This window comes from Desmodus rotundus, chromosome 6, assembly GCF_022682495.2.
Source record: "Desmodus rotundus isolate HL8 chromosome 6, HLdesRot8A.1, whole genome shotgun sequence".
Taxonomy (NCBI): Eukaryota; Metazoa; Chordata; class Mammalia; order Chiroptera; family Phyllostomidae; genus Desmodus; species Desmodus rotundus.
The window spans coordinates 123,636,236-123,646,051 of record NC_071392.1 but is presented as its reverse complement, the minus strand read 5'-3'; the positions used below and the strand labels follow the sequence as shown (position 1 = coordinate 123,646,051).

At 37.6% G+C, this 9,816-nt stretch overlaps 1 long non-coding RNA gene across 1 annotated transcript; it reads right to left on the bottom strand.

Annotated features, from left to right (window-relative positions):
- Positions 1-6,301: 6,301 nt before the first annotated feature.
- Positions 6,302-7,830, bottom strand: LOC128781165 (uncharacterized). Its single transcript, XR_008427060.1, has 3 exons — positions 7,759-7,830; positions 6,793-6,957; positions 6,302-6,650 (listed from the first exon to the last, which is right to left on the bottom strand). It is a non-coding gene; the product is annotated as an uncharacterized lncRNA (long non-coding RNA).
- Between the last annotated feature and the right edge of the window lie 1,986 nt (positions 7,831-9,816).

Below are 9,816 nucleotides of genomic sequence, written 5' to 3'. Positions count from 1 at the left end.
TCAGTGTTTCATTCCTTTTAATGCTGAGTAGTATTCCATTGTACAAATATACCATGACTTTTAAAATCCATTCTTACAGATGGATATTTAGGTTGTAATTTTTTTGCACTATAAATAAAGCTGGTATAAAAAGTTTATGTACAAGACTTTTGTTGGAACACACACTTATTTTGTGTAGATACACAGAAGAGATTGGCTGGGTCAGAGGGCAAGTATATGTTTAACTTCACATGAAACTACCAGAAAAAAAGAAGTTTTCCCAAGCCATTGTGCTGTTTTTCACTTTCACTCAAGATTTTCTCTTAATAGATCAGCAATGATGGAAAGGGGATCTTTCTACCACTCTCTCTGACTCCCCATCTCTCTCTTTCCCTATTAAACTGGCCAAGTAAGTCAATTTGAACATAAGGCAAGACTCAATTAGTAAACATCCCATCTCTGATTATTTGGGATTTTTATTCATTAATTCAGTCAGTTAAAAAGTAATAATTCTGTCAAAAGGTACAAAGAAATAAAAAGGCAAAGGACTTAAAAATTCAAGGAGAAAGCAACAGCATACATCATGGTGACTGGTGATTGCTTTCCCCTTAAGATCATGAAAAAGATAAGGATATCCACTCTTGCCACTTCCATTCACGGTAGGGCACACCAGTGTGATAAGATGAGAAAAAGAAAATCAGGCATAAAGAAGAAAAGAGAGAGTATAAGTTTTTATTCACAGATTGCATTTTTATCTATGGAGACAAACTGAAGGGATCTACAGAAAAGCTTTTAGAACTAATATGTAAGTCTGGCAAAGTTTCAGTATTCAGGGTTCAAAAATCAATTATATTTGTATATCCAACAGCAAACAACTGAAAAATAAAATAAAAATAACATTTAGAATAACAAAAAATCATAACATGCTTACATTTATTTCTGACAAAAATGCACAAGACTTACACACTAGAAAATACAAAACATTGCAGGGACAGAAGATCCAAATAAATGGAGAAATGTATTCATGTATTAGAAAACTCAGTATTATTAACATGTCAATTCTTCTCCACTTGATGTATAGTAAGTGGTGGCAAATACTTTCTGTAAAGGGCCAGATAGTACATACTTTCGGTTTTATAGGCCATATGATCTTAATTGCAGCTACTCAACTATGTCTTTGTAATATAAAAGTACACAATATGTAAATGAACATTTGTGGCCATATTTCAATAAAACTTTATTTACAAAAACATACTGTGAGCCAGATTTGTTGCATTTTTATACACCAATAATGAACTATCAGAAAGGGAAACTAAGAAAACAATCCCATTTACAATTACATTAAAAGAATTAAAATACCTAAGAATAAATTTAAACAGTGATGTAAAAGACCTCGACTGGGAAAATTATAAGACAGTGGAGAAAGAAATAAAAAACACAAATAAGTGGAAGCATATACCAAGTTTGCGGATAGGAAGAATTAACATCATTAAAATGTTGATACTATCCAAAGAAATCTATAGATTCAAATCAATTCCTTTCAAAATACTAATGGCACATTTCGATGAACTAGAACAAGGCTTTCAACAATTTATATGGAACCACAAAAGACCCTGAATATCCAAAGCAATCTTGAGAAAGAAGAACAAAGTTGGAGGAATCATGCTACCTGATATCAAACTACACTATAAGGCCATAGTAATCAAAACAGCATGTTACCAGCATAAAAACAGACATATAGATCAATGTAACACAATAGGGAGCTCAGAAATAAACCAACACCTTTATAGTCCATTAATACTTGACAAAGGAGGCAAAAACTCACAATGGAGTAAAGATAGCCTATTCAATAATTGGTATTGGAAAAATTGGACAGATATGTGCAAAGAAATTAAACTAGACCACCTTCTTGCACCATACACCAGTGATACAGGCAATAAGGCGTTAATATCAAAAATTTATAAAGAACTTAAAAAACTCAACACCAAAAAAACAAACAATCCAATTTTAAAAAATGGGCAATAGAATTGAATAGACATTTCTCCACAAAGGACAGATAGCCAATAGACATATCAGAAGATGTTCAATGTCACTAATCATCAGAGCAATGCAAATAAAAACCAAAATGAGATATCACCTCACAACTATTAGAATGGCTATCATCAATAAATCAACAAACAACAAGTGTTGGCAAGGATGTGGAGAAAAGGGAACTCTTGTGTACTGTTGGTGGGAATGAAGATTGGTGCAGCCACTGTGGAAAACAATAACAGAGTTTTCTAAAAAAATTAAAAATAGAACCACCATATGACCCAGCAATCCCACTTCTTGGAATATATCCAAAAAACCCCCAAAATTAATTCCAAACAATATATGTACCCCTATGTTCACTTCAGCATTATTTACAATAGCCAAGATTTGGAAGCAGCCCAAGTGCCCATCAGTAGATGAGTGGATCAAAAAACTTGGTCATTTACACAATGGAATACTATGCAGCAGAAAGAAAGAAGGAACTCCTACCCTTCACAACAGCATAGATGAAACTGGAGAGCATTATGCTAAGTGAAATAAGCCAGGTGGTGAAAGACAAATACCACATGATTTCACATAAGTGGAATCTAATCAACCAAACAAACAAACAAGCAAGAAAAATAGAACAAGAGACATGGAAATAAAGAACAAACTGACAGTGACCAGAGGGGAGGGGAGAGGGAGATAACAGGGGAAAGAAGGGGAATGATTGTCAAAGAACATGTATAAGGGACCCATGGACAAAGACAACAGTTGTGGGGGAGGATTAAATGTAGATGGTGGGGGTGGGTAGGGCAGGGGAGAGTAATAGGGGAAAAATGGGACAACTGTAAATTAACAACAATACAAATAAGAAGAAAATAAAAATAAATAAAAGCAGTGGAACATTTACACAGTGGAATACTACTCGGCCATAAAAAGAAGGAACTCTTACCTTTTGCGACAAAAAGAATTTACCTGAAGAATATTATGCTAAGTGAAATAAGCCAATCAGAGGAAGAAAAGTATCATATGATTTCACTTGTATGTTCCCAGAAGTGAGAACAAAATAAACTAAGAAACAAAATAGAAACAGACTAACAGGTACAGAGAATAGACTGACAACTGTCAAAGTGGAGAGATGTAGTGAGGCTGTATGAAAAAGGTGAAAGGATTAAGCAAAACACACACACACACATGCACACAGACCTCATAGTAATGAATACCAGAGTAATGAATACCATAGTAGAGAATACCAAAGGGAAAAGGGGCTGGGAGAGGTAGACAAGGGTAGACAAATGGTGGCAGAAGAAAACGACTTCAGGTGGTGAACACACAATACAATATACAGATGGTATATAATAGAATTGTACATCTGAAACCTATATAATTTTATTAACTCATGTCACCCTTATAAATTCAATAAAAATTATTTTTAAATAAATAAAATAAAAGATAATGTTGGAGTAGCAGGCAGTGGGGGTCTGATACTTCCTCAAACTCCTAAGTATAAGGAAAGCTTGGACAGAAAACTTAGGATTTAACAGCGGAGAGGAGAACCTGAGCCTGATGATCAGAACCATGTGCCAGTCTTGGATGTTTCCTAAGTAACTGGAAACCTTAGGCAAATTTTGAACCCCTATGGACTCTAAGTTCCTATAAAGTTGAGATCGTGATGGCTCTTTCCAGATATAAAACTGTGTTCCTATAGAGGGAAAAGGAAGCAAAAGGAGGAAGAACTAATCCTTTGGTGTAGGATATTAGCCTTGGATAATGATGAGGAAAGGATTATTTCACTCATATATAAGGGAATCTCACTATAAAGATTCTTCCTTCATAAGCAGAATTCAGCATGGAATAAATTCATCATGGACTCTGTATGCAATGGAGTCAATGAGGCTTATTACAAAGTGTCTCACATTGCTAGAGTGATTTCGTTAATGACCTCCATCCCTTTCTATATTTATATTTATTATCATGTGATTTTGGAACTCCTCCCATCAGGAGATGTGACCCTGCCCCTCATCCCCATTTAGTTTTGCCATGTAATTTTGTAGTGCCTTTCTCCTCTGACTCTGGGAATGATTACATGACTTGTTTCAGCCAATGGAAAGAAGTGAAATGATGGTGTACCAATTCCAAGCCTAGATTTTAAGATGCTTTGAGTGTCCATAGTTGCTCTCTTAAGCTTCTATCATCACCATGACAGTAAGCCCGTGCTAGCCTGCTGGAGGATGAGAGGCATGTGGAGCAGAGCTGAATATTTACAGTTGATCTAGCAAAGTTCATGCTTGGTTAACCAACAGACAACTGACATTCAGGCATGTGAGTGAATCCAGCCAAGATTAGCGGAGATGGCTGGCTTAGCAACAAGTGATCCTCAGTGCAGGAGCTGTACATGATTTTGTGTACCACTGAAAATACAGCCCACAAACCATGGAAGTCTCCACTAAATATTTTCAAACACAGGCCACTACATCAGTGATTTCAAGTTGTTGTCACACTGCATTGTTATGGTAATAGATAACAGACACATTCCCCTAGCGTGTCTTCCTAAATAAACAATACAAAGGTGTGAATGAAATCATCATCATAGCAGTAAAGCTCTCTTTATTCATTTCTAATTAATGCTCACAACTACCCTATAAAGTGACCTTTTAAAAATAAGGAAACTGAGATTCGTAGAGGTTGAGTCACTTGCCTTAATCAATCACATGGCTTGTAAGTGTTTGAGACAGGATTATGAACCAGGTTGTCCAACTCCAACCCCAACCCAAATTTTTAAACTTTGATGCTGTCTAAACATTGTATGATGGCACGGAAAACCACTGGCCTGAGAGTCTGGCTTTTACCCCAGTTCTTGCCAGTAAAGAGTCGTATGACTTTGAGTAAATCATGGTTCTCTTTGCCTTACTTTCCTCCACTAAACAAGAGGAAGATGGGCCTATTAATTTGTGTTTTTCTTCTTTTCCATTGTCTAGAATCCTTCTAGGAATGCCATGATAACATTCTTAATAGACTTTGCACATAGATCCAATTTTAATGGATATTGGGGTTCTGCTAAAATCTTCTCCGTACCCTGCTTGAAATTAGGTATGCTGATTTAGAAACTCGGGAGTGAACACCGGAACCAGACTGTCCTCAAAGTCTCAAAGTCAAAGGAACCGAATGGGTCTTACTACCATCCTGACCCTCAGAATAGCTCTCTTAGAGCTTATGCCAAGCCTAGGGGTAGTCCATTTGGAGGTGGAAGAGTGGCCAAAAGAGAGCTGAGATAGCAAAACTGTGCATAAATATAAGCAACAATAATAGCCAGCAATAATAATAATGATCAACATTTATTAAGTGTGTACAATGAGCTAGGTTCTTGTGGTTGACATGGAGATGCACCGCACAGATCCCTCTTCATTTAGGGCTTGCTGTCCGGCTACAGGGTTTGCATTCCGCACACAGCCTCCAGCTACCAGCTCCTTCAGGTCTGCCTCAGCCACAGAACCCCCAAGCCCATGACACACCATTTCTAGGGGTAGCCCACATTAAATGACTAATCTAGGCAGAAATTTAAAGAATTGATCATCTTCACCTAACTCAGAAGAGCTCTGGAAAGCTGTTCTAGCTCCAGAGGTCATGCCTGGTTGGTTGAGTCTTCATGAGAACTATACTGATGCTACACAAGCTGAGTTCTTTTTCTCAATCTTTAATAAACATCTTATATCCCAAACTGTTTTAGCTTAGCCTCCAAGACCCCAAGACAAATTCAATATAAGAGTCAAAGGTTAGAGTAAGTACTGAGATGAAGTCCATTCACCTGATAAAGTCCCATTTTATTTTTAAAAAGAAGAAATGAAAGAAAATATAGGAAACAGAAAGAAGAGAGGGAGAAAGGAAAGGGAAGAAGGAAGGAAGAAAGAGAAAGGCAGTGAGGGGAGTGGGGATTAACAGAAGTTATGCATGTCCCAAGATTCACAACTCATTGCTATAGACCCCAAGAAAATGGAATTTGAAACACTTTTGGACCATTACAGAAGTAGAAGTCAAGGGTCAACTGAGCACCAGCCTGGGTGAGGAAGACAGAAATAGAAATTTCTCCCCTCAGTTCCCACATTGCTGGTAGCCTTTCAGATTCTACCACAAGAGTGGAAGAAGTAGAGCAATAAAGGGGAAACTCAGGGCTAGTTGGAATATGAATCTCAGTAAGGTCTGAGTTCCCAGAAGTTCCTTTGTTTTTGCTCTCTTCAATTTATTGCACCATTTGTATAAGAAATAAAAATGAGTGCATGTTGATCTTTTACTATGTGACAGGCAAGTGTACTAAGAGTATATATGTATTATATCAATTATCACTCACAACAAACCTAAAATAGTGAGGTAGATATTATGTTTAGCAACTAGTTACTCTGCCTTCCTCTTTCCGTGGGAAAAGTATAGTTATTCATCCCCCACCCCCCATGTTGAACTTGAGTATATGACTTGTTTATCCAGTGAAATATGAATGTATACAAGCAGAGGCTCTGACTGGGAATGATAAAATGCTTGGTTCATTCTCTTGTGTTCCAGACATTCCCTTCAGAGGACCACTTCTCTTTCAGCCTGGTACCTGGATAGTAGATCTAACCCAATGTTCAGCCTTGAACAGAGCTGCCACAGTTGACCTACAGACCCTTAAGAAAGAAAAAATATTTATGGTTATAAGCCACTGAGATATGGGGGGAGCTGCTTGTTTCCTGAGGAGAAACCGAAAAAAATGGAATTTATTCATTAAAGAATTGTGTATTTATTCTTACATGTTTAAACTTCAGTTACCTTCAAAGTACTCTCCATTTGATGCAATACACCTATCGAGATGTCTTTTGCACTGCTCAAAATAGTTTTTGAACTCATCGATTTTGATGCCTTTTAGTGTTTGTGCTGTTTTTTGTTTCGCCTCTTCCACATCAGCAAAATTTTTCCTTTGAAGACTTTTTTCATCTGCAGAAAAAAAAGAAAAGTTACTTGGGGTGAGGTCAGATGAATAGGGATGGTGGGGCATGGGGGTCATGCTGTTTTTGGTCAAAAACTGCTGAACATTCAGAGCGGTGTGGGCAGGTATGCTTGTAAATCGCCCATCATGAAATGGGCAAACTTGTTGAAAGAGTCTTCAAAAAAAATTTCACTGAAGCTGAATGCAGCCTTTCACAACTACACCAGCTGGTACACTGATACAGATGGGTTCCTAGAAGACTCACCTAGAGGGAGAAGCCTGTACTACAAGGGGCCAGCTGTCCAGAAAGTAATTCCAGTTTTGGGGGGGTTCCCCCTCATATAGCATTATTGCAATAAAAGCTGACTAAGACAGACATGTTCTGTAATTATTACCATTTTTAGATTAGGAATTCAGGTACAGGTAAGTTGACTAACTTGACCAAGTTCACACAGTTAAATTAGTGGAGAACCTGAAATTTAAATCAAGCAATAAAACTCTTAAACAGTGTCCTCAAACCCTGCTTTATATTGCATATTCAACATTTAAGGTAAGCATTGTGATTCCATTCTATGTGAAATATTAAGATATCTTGGAATTCTACCTCAAACCTAGATCAATTATTTTATATCCTAGGTCTTCTTAAGCATTCTTTGATAGTAATATCTATGAATAGGTTAACATTTCAATATATGATTATTGTGAATATTGTAGCTAAAGAAATGACACTATAATATCTATTTACTCATGCAGAAAATATGCACATTGCTTTTACTTTCATAAAATAGTGAGTTATTATTGAAAAATACCTGATTTTCTTATCAACGAGAAATTCCAGGCAACTCTAACTGCAAGAAAAATGAAGAACAGGTTAGAACAAGCATGTCTCTAAGTGTGTGCTTTAAGAGATTTCAGCCTTCCAAAGAAAGGTATATAAATGAGAAACTGTAGCTTGTATTTAATTAAACTTCCAAATTAAGTAATTATTTGCTTTCTTTTTAATTTTCCAAAGTTATGATTACAAAAATCTTGCCCCTTGTTATTTCCACATTTATAATCAAGCTTTTTCTGTATTACATTAAAATGTATATGGTTATGTCAAATGATTTATGTGACACATCCTCCCCCCTTTTTTTCTCTTTTTTTACTGACTAGACCACAAGAAATTCTTCAAACTTCCTGGGGAATTTCAAGACTCCAACAGAACTTCCATGCACACCCTTCCTCAGGACGACTCCATCCATCAGCCCCTGCTGCTGTGGCTGCTTTCACAGCCCTTAGAGAAGATAAACTTGCGACCCAAGCTGGAGAGTTGGGACTGACTCACGCTGAGAGGCTGAGCAGTATAAAGGGCATCTGGGACCTTAATTTATTCCCTCAGACTCCCCACTGCCCTTACCAGAAGCTTATTGCCACAGTCCTCCGGGCTCTTTCAATTCAAACCATTTATACACCTTGCTAGAGATATATAACTATAAAAGTTCCAAACCATTAGTTTAGATTCTTTCCAGACTCCGTCAGAAGGTCTGTCCTAAAGACAGCGACATGCAGTAAATGTCCTCAAAGGGAACATGCTGCAGAACATTTGGGGATAGATAACCTAGGATGGAAGTGCCATAGCAAAGAAAGTCATGTTAACACTCTGCCTGTAATTGCCTGAAATGCATGTTACCACTGTTAGCTTGTGAACACCATGAGCAAAATGGTGATGCTGATATTGTTCCTCTCAACGCCACAGTGAATGAACAAATTGTTCTTTCACAGCTCTTCAGAGGATCTCCCATCAGTGGCTTCCAAAGGACAGCTGAAAATGTGAGAATACATGTTACAGCTACAAAGTAAAATGAAATGTCTGCCAGTTTTATATACTCAATATAAAGGTCTGCTATAAGCCTGGCCCTGCCTGATGCATCATGGGAAATTCACAATAATGATGAAGTCTTTATTCCCTTCCTTCAAGAGGCCCACAAAGTCAGTATTCATTCAACAAGTAAATGTGAGCAACAAGCTCAAGGTGTGCCCCATTCCCTGAGAATACAAGAGCAAATCAATCAATTATCCTAATTGCAAGGACTTTACAAAGGGAGAGAAACTGACATTAAATAGTTCTAATACAAAACCTTTCTGTTACATGCCTATAAGAGACCTAACTAATGGACAATGAGGGAATACGGATAAAGAAAATTACTTAGCAATAATGGAGAATGAAACAAGGAGGGAACTCTCCACTGAGGAAGCTTTCAAGGTAGGCCTCAAAAGACAGGACGTGTGTGCATGCAGACAAAGGGAGGGCATTCCGAACAGAAGAGAATACTGTTCGAATGAACAAAGAACACAAAGTGGGGAAGCTGAGTGAATGTATGAAAATAACAGTTCCCTTGATTCAAATGTAGGGGACATTATGGACACTAATGGGAAATAAGATAGAAAAAGCAAATTGGGAGAAAATTTCAGACCCAGAAGTTGGCATGTATTCAAAATCTCTTCTGCTGAGTTCTGGGTGTTGTGAAGAAGATGGGCAATGATCCAGAATACTTTCCTGGTGTGACCAGAACAGCCTGCTTTTATCTAGTTGACATACTGGAGTTTCTGGACAAGATTTCATTCAGGGGACCATGTATGAAATCACTGCTGTCAGCAAATTGAAAAAGTGCAAGGTTTTTAAAAGGGTCGGGTGAGTCAGAAGATCAGATACTAAAAGATGAAACTGGTAATAGCAGCGTGTATGATGGATTAGAGGGGCGAGAGTGAAACTTGAGAGGATGAATTGCGACATTTCCAGGTAGAGGTGCTGGGGCCCAGAACTGAAGCAGAGGGGTGTGGGTGATGAGGCACTTACCAGTAGTACAAAAGATCAACCTTCTGGG